This window comes from Nycticebus coucang, chromosome X, assembly GCF_027406575.1.
Source record: "Nycticebus coucang isolate mNycCou1 chromosome X, mNycCou1.pri, whole genome shotgun sequence".
Classification (NCBI taxonomy): Eukaryota; Metazoa; Chordata; class Mammalia; order Primates; family Lorisidae; genus Nycticebus; species Nycticebus coucang.
Window position 1 is genome coordinate 179,179,620 of NC_069804.1, and position 14,213 is coordinate 179,193,832.

A 14,213-nucleotide genomic window follows, 5' to 3' on the forward strand; every position below is an offset into this window, starting at 1 on the left:
TACACCGTTATTGGTAGGTTGTCCCACTCAATTATTTATTCGCTTTAGTTTCTGTGCCTGAAAAATGCCTTCATCTTGTAAAGGAAATTTATATTAAGCCTGGAATAATGCTTGGGATCTAAATTTCAAGTGGGCAAGTACTGGTTCCCACACACCAGCACAATGTTTGCAATGCTCATTTAAATTATTAGGGGCCACAATGTTTAGCAACTATTTAGCATGATTTTGTTTTACTAGCTTACTATGCACCAGTGATATTCAATTGGTTCTAAGCATTAATATTCTCATAATATACAGTGTAGTACCTCCATATGGTTCATTGGTAGAAGCATACTAAACATATTACAGAAACAGAGCTCAACACCCTGCATATTATTGATCAACAATGCACCAATGAGACAATACAGCAGTCATGAAAATAAACACTGGCGTATGTGCCTAAGGTCTGGATGAAAATGGAATTGATGGGGACAAATGAAAATAGAGAAAAAGAGATAATGAAACAGGACCACATAGATTAGACTGTTACACTGTATCCAAAGATACAAAGTCTTTCATTATCCCCAGGCAGACCGCTGAAACCAATATTGTTTCAGCTCTAAGTGGCTTGTTAAGTAGACCTAGAAAAATCTCGTTTTAGGCTAATGCTGCCCAGTAGAATGTAATGTAAGTCACAAACACAAACCACATATAAAAAATTTTTAAAAAGAACGGTAAAATTTATAGCTTTTATTTTAACCTGTTATACAAAACTGGTATGCAAAATATCATTTCACCAGGCAGTCTGTATATAATCATTAAGGGTATACATAATATCATTTACATACTAAGTTTTTGCAATCTGTTGGGTGTTTTGCAGTTACAGCACATCTTGGTTCAGACTAACCATTTTTCCAGAGCTCAGGCTGGCCGGTGGCTACTGCCGAAGTGCAATTTTACATTATTTTGTTGCCGGTTTACCTCCTCTTCCTCTTTTAGCTTATGCTCCTTTAGATAAGTGTTTCTTCAGAAGGCTGCGAAGTTGGGATTGAATGTGTTAACAGCCGAGATGGAGCCTCAGAGTGGTCTTGGGACCTGCCCAGAGTCACACAATCTGTAAGTGGCAGAGTCACTCTCTGAGGTCTTCTCACTACACCACGTCCTCCTTCTATTTGATTCTTTGCTACTAAGGCACAATTATGAACTATTAGCAAATCAATTAATAATGAGCCGTAGACAGCTATTCTCTAAAAAACTTAATAATATCCCTTTACTCTAACACTCAGGAATGTGTCCCATGTTCTGGACCAGTAGGATTCAAAAGCATTTTGCAGTTAGAGCACAGGATGGTGTAGCAGAAAAGAAAGCGCACCCGGACTCAGGCAACCGGCATTCATATTGTGGTTTTGCCTCTCATTACCTGAGCAACAGTGAGAGCTAAGCAGTTAGCTCCTCTGGGTCTCAGTGCCTTCATCTGTGAAATGGGAGGTCAGAGAACCTGTCAGGCCTGTTGCTCAGATGTAAGCCTCAGGTAAGGTTATATTTGTTTAAGTGCTTAGTGAAGTGAAAGGTATCATGCAAATGTAACGGTCTGTTTCTTTTCAAAAGAGAAGTGAGATTTTAAAATCTTGGTATGGCCCACATTCATTCATTTGTTTATTTTGTAATGACATCAGTAATCTGCGAAGCTACTCACCTTCAAAAAATTCAGCTTGCTTTCAAAAAATTCAACCATTACAGATAAGGCTAAGCCCTCTTCAAGGAAACCCCATTCACTCCTTTCCCCTGCTCGCTACTCACTGCTAGTCTGCTATTTGATAGCATTTTGTCAAGGTTAAGGCCATTTGAATCAACACCCAGTGATAGGCTGATATGAAACAAGTATGAAACTACTTACATACTTTTAAACAAAAGGCTGAGCTGGTGACTGCAGGGCAACACAGGTCTCTCACCTCCACAGCAGAGCACATTTGTATCCACACCATCACTCCCATGCTGCCACGTGTAATGGGTTTATTGTGTGTATCGGGGAGTGTGTGTGTGTGTGTGTGTGTGTGTGTGTGTGCGTGATGTCAAGACTCAAGAATGGATTATGTACCGGTGGTGAATCCATTGCATCCATGGGAGATGTGTAAAATAAACTTGGCTCACATATTGAGTCAAAATAAATGTAAAAAAAAAAACAAGCACTTCCTTTTTTATATTGATTGGCAGGAATGTTGGCTGTTAAATATATGGGGTCAGTATTTGGTATAGAGAATTTTCTCTATGTTCAATGAGGATAGTAGAGAAAAATCTGCCACCAAACACTATCGTGACAACCTTAATTATTACTAATGATAATGACTATAATGATGACAGAAAAAGAAGTGCCATTTGATCAGTGATAATGATTTTTGTTTAAAACATGAAATATTTCAATTTAAATTGCAATGCATTGTCCATTTTTATTTGCCATTCTTTAGAGAACAGAGGCAAAATGATAGAAAGGTTTTCATAAAAATCACAAGCATACCTAGAATAAGCATTGTTAACCAAATTACTATCACTGATGTCATTTACATGTGTTATGTTTCAAAAGATGAGCATGCTGTTTTAATTTGCTTTTTAAACACCACAACAGGGTCTCCAAGCATTTAAATAAAACAGAAACAGTTCATTAGAACAGAAGGAAAGTATCTGAATATATTGGTCACAACTTGCTTGCAAGCATTTCTGACAGCAGCCCTCTGTTGAAAAGAAAATTGCACAAATTGCCAGTTATTATCATTTTTAATAAATAAGCCTCCTACCTTCACCCTCCCTCTCTCCCACCTCCCTCTGGCTTCTATGTGATTGTGTTCAACAAGCATATTTTCAGTGGGACCATTTCTATTACTGAGTGATTGAGCTCTGATTTACACATCAATTACCCATCTTCATGGAGATTTTCATGCTCCCCTAGCTGACATCAATGAAGCATAACTGCGTAAACGCTTTATTTCATACCAGTTTTGGATAACTGAGACTGATAACTAATCATAATAAGAGACAACGTGCTATAATACAGGAAACAACAAATGCTTCCCTTTAAAAATCTCATCTATTCTTCATGAGCTCACCATTCACATGCTTATCTCAGTTGTCCATTTCTTTCTGCAAGGATGTTCCTCTCACTTGATATCGCAAGTGAAATTGGGGCATTCCCCTTGAATGGAAGCATTCGTAAAAACAGAATTCTCATTTTCTAGCCTTCCCAAGGAGCAGACAGTTCTACAGTTTTCTAGTCAGTGTTGTAGACCAATTTCACCAAACATCCCATAGACAATGCGCTGGGCTGAACTTAGCTGCATCTTTAATCACTTGTTCACTCTTCCATGTTGGTCCCTTGGAATCATCATTAATGCCACTGGGTTTGTGTGTACTAGAAGTAGCTGATGTACACAATGTGAGCTCTTCCATTGCTTAAGACACAGCTGGAACACAGCTGCCTGATATTGCTTCCTACCCCTAGCCAACCTCAGTGTGTTCCCATGGCACTTTGCTCATACAGTTTTGGCATGTGTTACTCTGCACTGAATTATTTTGAAATGAATTTGCCTCTCCTTCTGGGCTGTGAATTTCTTGAAAGCTTGTGCTATGTTTTATTTTTTTTCTGAGCACCAAACATGATGCCTGGCATGACGTAGGCACCTGAAAAGTGTTTGTTGATTAAATAGATACATTAATTAATATATTAATTAATATCTTTGTCAACATTTGTCACTGAACTTAGGCAGACAAAAATATGTTTGCCTGTCATTTGTTCATTCATTCAGTCAAAAAAATATTTATTTACAGCTGAATGCTGAGCTTGGCAGGTTTCCAGTGAAATGGGAAGCAGAAATGTGTTCTTCCTCCCTGGTAACAGTTTCATTTAACACCCACAAGTAGTCTCAGGCAGATCGGGAAAGAGGGAAAGAAGAATGAGTTGGAAATCCAAAGAAGGGTTGTGCTGGAGTAGAAGCGAGAGGAGTAGATAGTGTGTGCTGTGGAGTAAGAAAGAGAAGGCCTCAGGTCTTGACGTATACTCACTGTGAAGAGTGTACGTCAGTTCCTTGTGAACTGGCTCATGGGTATGTTCTGGGGGCTATTAGGAAGAATCAGTTTCACTCTAGTTTATAGCAATTTGCTGTCCAGTTTGGATTCCTTGGCTTGTGAGAAGCATCACCTTGATCTCTGGCTTTGCCTCCTCCTGGTGTTCTCCCCGTGTGTCTCTGTTTTCACATTTACCTTTTTTATAAGGACACTAGCCAGATAGGATTCGGGGCCCACCCTAGTGTAATATGACCTTGTCTTAACTAATTACCTCTGCAGAGACCCTGTTTTCAAATGAGCTCACATTCTGAGGTAATGTGGTTAGGTTCTGAACATACAAATTTTAGGGTGACACGATTTAACTGGCAACAGCGGCTACCCTGGTTCCAGTCAGGCACCTTGTCAGGGCAAGAGAGACAAGGATAACCCAAGGGAAAGCCACACCTATAGGTCCACATGACAAAACAAGCCTGGGGTCATGAGAGTTTGCAGAGAGTGGGGTGAAAGGGCTCTTTGCTGCTGTCCCGCTGTCACGCTCAGGCCAGGGCTCTGTGGGGGTGCACCATTGAAAGAGGAAGGGCCAAAAGGTTAAGTCTATAGGGGGTAGAATTTGCCTGGGTAAAAATTAGTGAGTGCAGGTCGATCAAAGAGTTTAAGGAGACATGAAAACTGAGTCAGCTTTAAATTGTCAATTATGAATCGCTCCTTAAGGGCATTAATTTCTTTAGTCTAAAAGTAATTAAGAATACTGTTTCTGAGAAAATATTGTTTTAAATCAAGCAGTTATTGAAATTGCCTTGCTTATAGCTAACTGAAAATAAAACACCTTTTAAAAGTGTCATTTATGAGAAGCTAGAAGGTTATATTAAGACTTTGACTTGGAAAAGAATTCCTGATATTTAATGGGCATAGAGAGGAAATACTTCAAGTAGCTTTTTCCTAATTTGAAAGACAGAGCTGTTCTGTGTTGGCTGGCTGCAGGAACAACTGGTACGGTGCTCAGGACCTGGGGGTTGGGATGAAGCCAGAACACATCGGGAGAGGACCAGGGCTCAACGAGAGCAGAGGGATGATCCAAGCTTTGGGCCTTTGAGCAGAGAACCACACCCGTCTCACCAGGAAGATAGGTGGAGACTTGGGGGAAGAGGAGAGGGAGGAAGAGAATGGTGATGACAGTGTTATTGGTGACATGGACTGTGGGCTCTTTAAATATACCATAGGTTCCATAAACTGAATGCTGCCTCAAGCCAGTATTCCAATGAACCACAAAGTCCCTTAGAGCCATCCTAAGTCCCCAAACTCTTCACTGCTCCTCTCTGCCTCCTCTCTTATGGCTCCAAGGAACCGTTTCTGGTTGTGGAAAGCATACTAACATTTTCCTAAAGTAAATCAAAATTTAGATCTGGCAACTCTTTAAAGCTCAGCATTAATGTCAACTCTGATTAAGTTAGAGAGAGAATTATAAATGAGCTAGATTCAAGTTGACACTAAACAGTGCATGAAGAAATTATGGAAGAAAGAGGAAGAAACAGGAAAATAATAAGAATTTCTTCCTCTGGCTGGCCTGGGGAGCAGAGTGCATGCTGACAACAGTGGAAGTGAGAATATTTATGTCATTTTGATTTTTGTATGCAGTAATTTAAATTTTTGAATCCATTTGGAAGTCATACAGTATAAATGAATACGTTTACTGTAGTCACTATCTGATTATGTATTTTCTTGGTATGTGGTATCCCTTCAAGGCCCCTCCTCGTCTTCAGGAAGTATGTTGGTATGTTTCTGAGCCATGCAGTTGTTGGCAGCTCTCTTGGTTTGGCTGTGTTCCATGTGAGCTTGAAAGGGACTGGTTTCGGTTACAGATGGGTCAATGCACCATATAGAGTGATAGTGAAGGCCCGTGTTTAATTAATAAGTCAGAACTACCGTTATTTGAAAATGAAGTTCTATAAAATTGGAAATCAGACATATAACCTCTGAAAATGTTGTAAGAGCATAAAGGAATCTCAGGGGTCCTTAGATACCAATCGTGCAGTGGAGTCTTCCTGTGGTTTAGTAGGTGCTTATGGGAGGGAGGGGAATGCTTGACATGAGGTTGAAGGAGATAAAGGCAGAAAGTTGCATGGTCATAAAGGGTTGCCTGACACATTCTGAGGTGCTTAAGAGAGAAGGGAAGGGACACTTGTTGGCACCTAGACACCTTTCTCAAGCAGTCAGGGATATTGGACCATATCTCTCAGCTGATAGTTATACTGTGTAAAGTCAAAAGTATTCAATTTCACTGCGGAAGCTGCTTTGAGAGGACATTGAATAGGCTTCCAGAAAGTGGTTGATATGCTGAGTAATACTTCACATGGATGGGAACCTTTGGGTTGCTAGAGTCATGTTCATTCTATATAAATGTGGCATTTCCATTAAAATGGGATCCTTCCTCAAAATGGAGTTTGGGTGCATTCTTAGAATACTCTTGATAATCAATATACAGTCGAGTGTCTACCTGTGCTTGCTGCTTGAAGAATTAATCTATACTATACTTCAAGAGCCCTTTATAAGTTAAAATCTTCTGTAGGGAGTAGAGAGACGGAGGGAGGGGGGTGGGGCCTTCGTGTGTGTCAGACTTTATGGGGGCAAGACATGATTGCAAGAGGGACTTTACCTAACAATTGCAATCAGTGTAACCTGGCTTATTGTACCCTCAATGAATCCCCAACAATAAAAAAAAAAAAAAAAATTTCAGATATACATTCTGGATCAGTTGCACCATGTCTGTTGTGTGAGCACAGCTTAACTATGTGGCTGTGTGTCTCTGCGAGTGTCCTCTTCTGTGAGGAAGACGAGTATCTTCTTTATGACTAAGAGGGCAGCCTCTGGATCCTGGCTTCTGACAGCCTCAGCAGTTATCGGTTTGCACCGCTTACTAATTGGGCATGATAACCTCTGTGTCTCACGCATCTCGGTTTTCTCACCTGCAAAATTTGGGTGATAGTACTTGAGACTTTTTGTGAGGATTATGTAAGGTTACACTCTATTCCACTATTCCTGGAATAGTACCTGGCATGGAGCAAGGAATCAACAGATAATAGCTATTAGTTTTATTGTTTGTGTGACAAATCTATTCTTGTAATAACTGCTTTCACCTTCAAGGCATTTCCCCCAACATATATAGCAGTGTGGATTTCTACGTAAGAGAATTTGTCAGTTCTCTAAAGGTGCCTGGTCCTTGATTTACCTTCATGTGAAGAAGAGTTAAATGATCTTTTCAGGTTGGGTCCATCAGCTTTAGGTATACCCAACTGGGGCAAATAAATGTATCCACAAATGATTACATCATGTGCAGAGACCAGAAGTTTTTTCACATGGGATGCCTGGGACTCCTGTGGGGGAATTCTGACACAATTGGTCTAATGTGTGACCTGGGTATGAGGATTCATAAAATCTTCCATGGGTAATTCCTAGGGCCAGACAAAATTGAGAACCAAGTTATAGAAGAAATATTTAGAAATATTTTAAATTAAAAAGTCAGTATCTTAAGATTCAGGTCAATATTAACGTGTAAATGAGGTCATAAATTAACCAGTTTGGTGCCTCTATCTCAAACATCCTATTCAAGTCTATAGAGAAAAAAATTTAAAGAATAGACAAATATATCCTAATATGTTACTAGAAAGACTTAGACTTCATCAATTTTGAAATTTTGCTATAATTTGTACAGGGTAAAGGAAACTTGTGAAAGCGATAAAGAGATTTACATGTAGCTTTATCAGGGTCTCAGTCATCTTATCCATTAAATGTCAGTAGACATTAGGAGTTTACAGAAGTCTTTTTCATTCACTATCATATTTAACCTTTACATCAATGACATGAAAAGAGAAGATAAAGATTATTCCCATTTACAAATGAGGAATCCAAGACTTAAAAGTGTAAAAGGATGTGATGAAGGAACTTGTAAGTGAAAGAGATAGAGCTTGCTCCAGATTATCTGACTCTGGATATCATCATGTCTGAACACACTGGGAAGTTTCTTAGCTTCGCACCTGGCACCAACAGAACCTGTTTCTTTAATTAGCCTCAGGTTATGTTTTTTTTAGGCTTTACTATTCCTAGATTTACTGTTGCAACTTGAATATTTGGTGTTTATTAGAGTGATTACAACATCATCTTGGGAGTTTGATAGGCTAGTCAAAATAATTTTGTCCAAAGCCAAAGCCAGACATTTTTTTTAAAGAGCCTACATTTTCCAAATGATATTTGCATTGGACACTGCTTTTTTTGTTTGTTTGTTTTGAGACAGAGTCTCAAGCTGTCACCCTGGGTAGAGTACCATGGCGTCACAGCTCACAGCAACCTCAGACTCTTGGGCTTAAGCTATTCTCTTGCCTCAGCCTCCCAAGTAGCTGGGACTGCAGGCACCTGCCACAACGCCTGGCTATTTTTCTGTTGTTGTTGAAGTTGTCATTGTTGTTTAGCAGGCCTAGACCAGGTTCAAGCCCGCCAGCCCCAGTGCATGTGGCCAGTGCCGTAACCACTGAGCTACGGGCACCTCCAGGACATTGCTTTTTGTATATGAGGAAGTTCTTTGTGTTCACCTGTAGGATGCAAGAAATGACTTGAAAACCTCTCATCTTAATGAGTGAAAAATCTACGGGAGACATAGGGCACCCCTGTTAAATCAGTATAAACACACAAAATTGAGTCCATCTGATGAGCATGGTATATCATCAGACCAGGAATATCCATACAGTACAATATTGTCCTGCTATAAAAAGACGTGAAGTGCTGATCCATGCTACAGTATAGACCTACCTTGAAAATATTATGTTCAATGAATGAAGTCAGGCATGAAAGACACCATGTTGAATGATACCACATTTATGAAGTGTCTAGAATAGGCAAATTCATTCAGAGAGAAAGGAGATCCAGAGGGCTGGATAGGAAGATTGCCGGGTAGGAAGTGATGTGGAAAGGGTAGAAGGCTTCTTTTAGGGTTGATAAAAATATTCTAAAATTATTTTATCATAAGGACATATGGACTAGATTGTTTATTGCAGCTCAATTTATAGTTACCAAGATGTAGAAATAACCTAAATGCCCATCAATTCATGAATGGATTAACAAATATGGTATATGCCTATTATGGAACACCATTCAGCCATAAAGAGCAGATGGTGACTTCACATCTTTTGTATTAACCTGGATGGAGTTGAAATACGTTCTTCTCAGTAAAGTATCACAAGAATGGAAAAGGAAATATCCAATGTACTCAATACTAATATGAAGCCAGTAGATGATCTAATAGGATCATCTCCCACATAGGAGAAAATCTCATTTCAATTAAAGTTGGGGGAGGGGGAATGAGGGAGGGAAGAGGAGGGGGTGGAGGTGCTACCACTGAATGGGCATAATGTAGGGGTGTATGGAACACGTTTTGAATGCAGGACATAGCTACAAGAGGGACTCTCTCTCTACCCTCAAAATTCAAATATTGTGATTTGGTTGTTTGTTCCTGCACATTAACCTGAAATAAAAAAAAAAAATCAAAATTATATGATGATGATGGTTGCAAGATCCAAATATACTAAAAACCACCAAATTATACACTTTAAATGGGTGAAATTCAATGGTATGTGGATTATATATTAATAAAGCTGTTAAAAAAAAGGGGACTAGAAGAGAAGGGGATCGGGGAGACAGTAACATGGCAGGAGGGCTGGCTCTTGAAGGGTCTGCCTCACTAGGTAGGCTTCCTGGATGAGCTGACTTATAGCTTCTGCTTTCAGAATGAGGTATCCCAAAGTGTTCCTGTCCTTGAATATTAAGCCTACTTCCACCAGGACTTCTGGAAGTATCCGTGTCTACATCATTATTAAAAGCACAGATTTTGGGAAACCATAAGAACAAGCACTAGATCGTTTTCCTAAGAGCTAAAGAAATTGGAATGACCAAATCAGTGGCTGTCTCGACTGAAAACCTTGTGTGTTTCTATCCTTTTCCTTGCCATCTTGACTTTTTTTATGACAGTCAGTGTTTGTGGGGAGATACTCCATTTGCTGCAGAGTTCTTGGTGCGTCCTGCCATCTACGTATGACTTAGGAGGGTCTACTGATTTTGGAACTTCTTTTCCATGCCTAGATTACCTCTTATGCTGCGATTCACACCTAAAGAGCCAAGGTTCTCATGTTGATCTCTGGATGTGTAAAATAATTCTGGCTTGGTTTTAGCTGTTTTTATAGTTTTTAATTTAGTACTTTACATTTGAGTCTTCATGGACATTAGCAGAGAAAATAAGCATATAACCTGAAGTTGAATTCAAAAGTATTGGATAGCAGAGATTTTCTTTTTTCACACATAGAAGCTATGTAGAGATTAGATCAGTGTCAAATTCATAATAGGACTAGATATTGAAAAAGGACCTCTTGGAACTCTGGAACATATAATAAGGATAAAGATAAACATCTACAAATTTTATGGAAGGCAGAAATTCATTCAGGAGACCTATAATAAGTGAGTGATGGCCTATGTTTGTTCCTTGGGTGAATTAAATATGTATTTTTATGCCTTTTATAAAGACATGAGCCAAAATAGAGGTGTTTAATACAGTTGGACAGAAAACAGTTGAGGCTGAATTTCTACCTTCCTGTATATCATCACTACAGCAAATCCCGTATCCACAGTATTTTTAAACAAATTTGTCATTTAAAATATCATTTTAAAATAATGGTTCCCCAAGTAGCTTTGTAAAAGAACCAGATTAAGTAAACAATGATTATTAAGCTTCATGAAATATACAAAGCAAATGGACTTAAACTGGTTTTTATTTTCCCTCCCCCAGCCTCTTCCCCACAGATGCAGTTAATTTTTATAATCCCTTTAGGGTCTCTACATTTTGATATAAGGAAACTAATGGTTTTTCTATACTTGAATCCAAATTAAATTCCTAAAGTTGTTCCCTACTGGCAATTTCTAATAAAATGCAATCCTGAGGAAAGCTCAGCAATGAGTGCATGTGAGACTCATATTTATTCTGGAGTATGATGGAAACATGGGAGGCAGAAGGGACAAAGCATGGGAGGAGAGGTAGTTTGGAAAGGGACAAACCTGGGTTCCAGCCTCCTAGTTCTGCTACAAACCTGCTGCGAAGCCCATTACCTTTTTTTTATTATTATTTAGTTCAATTTCCTCATCTGTAAAATGAGGGCACCACAACTAGATGATTACTAAACTCTCTTCCTGCTTTAACCGTCCCTGTTCTCCAAGACTAGCCTGCATTGTCAGTCTGGGTGAGCTACCACTGTGAGCTAATGAAGATGGCATAATTGAACTTTCTAGATCTCAGGGAATCTACATGTGTCCTGGGTTTTATTGTCCCGTGAATGTACCCGGGGCTTCTAATGAACAAAATGAGAGTTACCTGTGTACAAGATCATGTTTAAGGACAAGGACAGGAGAGTGTCTGAGAGGAGAATACAGGAGAATTGACTTAAATTTGAAGATGGAAGAGAAAGAGGTTCAATGCTTCCTTTGCCACAAGCTTGATGAGGGTTTGAGTCAGCTCCATTCATTTTAGGAGGGTCTTAGTTTCCTCCTTTCTAAATGAGGGCAGTTTCTTTGTTATCAGAGGGTGGGGAAGCACACAGGTAGGTAAAATCGCAGCTAATATAAAAATCTCCTGTCAGAAGATTCTGTCCCTTTGCATCCGAATCATTAACCGAGTAGATAATGGGACCGGTTCTTCTCTTTGTGCTTTCTGTATCAGCTGGTATGGATGTAAGTGAAATAGGGATTCCAAAAAGATAGGCTGTAGGGAGAGAAACCGGAGGCTTTTGGTTAATTCATAGTAGATTTGGGTTTAAGTGGTCAGTGGCTTTTATATCATCATAATGTGACAGATTTCCCTATACTCAGGAAAGAAATGTTGGGAAAGCATCCTAACTTGCTAGGGGTGGTTAGTCTTTGAGCTTTTTTATGGGATTTCATGCTGGTAGTATCAATGCACCCTGTCCTCATCACTGTGAATAAATTTGTATTGTTCAGACCAATAATATGATGATTAATTCAGGTTTCTGGATTCAGCATTTATTTGCAGGCGATGGAGCTCTTTTTCCTTGGAAAACAATTTTAGGAGTGTAAAGATACATCAAATTATCGTGGGACAGACATATGCTTTCCTGCGGCCTCTGTGGGGCTCACAGGTTCAAACACAATCTGCCTGAATCATAAGAACTTTAATTGAATAGATAAAGAGGTCCTCATAATTATAAACGGCAGTAGGTATAACAAGAGGCTAAATGCATAGCTACGGTTTTAATTAGCTGGTGCTTCAAATTAGTAATGCTGGTTTCAGTCAGAAATCGGTGACGTTAGAAACTGAAAGTCTCATGGCTGTGGAGTTCGTTCCTCATTAGACCGCGCCGTGTGATGCTTTTCAATACGATGCCATGCTGAGCAAAAAAGGAAAAAGTTGGAGATATTTGGTTGCCTTCCAAGAGCAGTGGAACTCTGTGGAGATTAAATTCATTCTCACCAGAGATATGAGAATTAACTGTTCTTTGTCGGATGTGTTAAAAAATGCAGCAGGCAGTTTTGCTTGCAACAGATAACACCCGTGTGCACACTCAATCTGCTATTCAAATTTGCGTCTGGAATTTGGTAGCTAATGAACTGATGCAAAGTGCTCTTACCGCTGGCCGCTGAAAGGGTTGTCATGCAAGTTGAAACACGTTTCCCTTTCTTCTTTTTCTCCTTCTCTTCTTCTTCTTCTTCTTTTTTTTTTTTTTTTACCTTCAGGGTTTTAATTATATCTTTCCCTCAGAGGACAAGGAAGGTAGTTTGCAAAGCCAAGAGACCAAAGCACTTCAGTTCTCTTCATGGGAGAATTAAGTGTGATCTATGGGTCTGTCATTCTGAGCTGTCAGGTGCACAAAATGAACGGATAGCTAGAAAACTGACATCTTGCTCGCATGACTCAGAAGCAGGAGACTTTGTTTCTTATTTGTATGTAGAGAATCATCTGCTATGAAAAGCAAAGAAATTGTCTTTTGCAACAAACACCCCCCACCCAAACATTGCTTTAACTTATTGCTCCATCCCATTCCTGACCCCTGATCTGTCTTACATTTAGACAAATTGATGGGCTTGGCTTATACCAGCTGGTATGGGATGTTGAGGTGGTCCCAAGCCCCACACTTAACAGACTCAAAATGTTACTGGGCCTGGTTGATTCCATGTGAGCCTCCAACCTGGACTCATCAGATACTCACCAACTGTGTGGGGTTCTGGTTTCAATTTGTGAATGGAAATGAAAGACGGCACTAGAAAAGTGAAACACCTCTGGAGGGCATCTGAGTCTACAAATGATAGGCTGGCTTCCAGGGTCCGCACTTAGTTTTTTTTTCTTGACCAGGTGGGGCCAAGATGTGAGGTAGGTCTCGGAAGGTTTTCTTTGCTCTTACCAGACAGTGATAACATTTGCTAAACGTACTCATGAGTAGTTCAGTGAGTTCTTACATATCTACATTGTGAAAGTGTAATGTGCATCTAAACATCCTATGAATGTTGTCACTCTTTTAAAATGAAGAAATGAGGATTATGTATCCAGAAGATGAGGCTATCAAAGTCACTTTGAATTTGACAGTTCAAGGATTCCTGGGGAGAAAGGTGGATGATTCATACACTTCATCTAGTTAAGCTGCGTAAATAGTTTATGCTCTAGGCTCTTATTTTGTAAATTAAAGTTATGATATTCACGAGAAAACTAGCCTATCCACTGTGCTTTTTTATCAGTATGTCTCTTGTAATTCCTTTAGCTATTATGTTCATTTGCATGTCAATTATCTAATTAAGTCTTAACATGGTAATAATATTGATGTAGAGAAGGAGACCTACATTTATACAGTACCTGCTGGGCATTTTATATACATTTATATAATTTAAATTTTCCCAGTGTATATATACTTACTTCTAGAAAGGTTAACATCAAAAGCAGAGGAAAAGCCTGATAAACAAAAGGTATACACTGTCAGAAGACAGGTCATTAAAGTGATTTTTTTTTTTTTTTTTTTGTGGACTTCCAAAAAAGTCCAGAAATTCTCCTATAATTCCAGTAAAACAGGCTAACTCTGGTTCAGGAAAGAATTGTAGTTTATCTGCAGCTCCATACTTTGATAATTCCTTTCCCTTAGGGC

General features: G+C 39.3%; 1 protein-coding gene across 1 annotated transcript in view; it reads left to right on the forward strand.

Annotated features, from left to right (window-relative positions):
- The window catches only part of AFF2 (ALF transcription elongation factor 2), a 485,141-nt gene that overhangs the window by 141,115 nt on the left and 329,813 nt on the right, over nucleotides 1-14,213 (forward strand). The window lies entirely within an intron of this gene.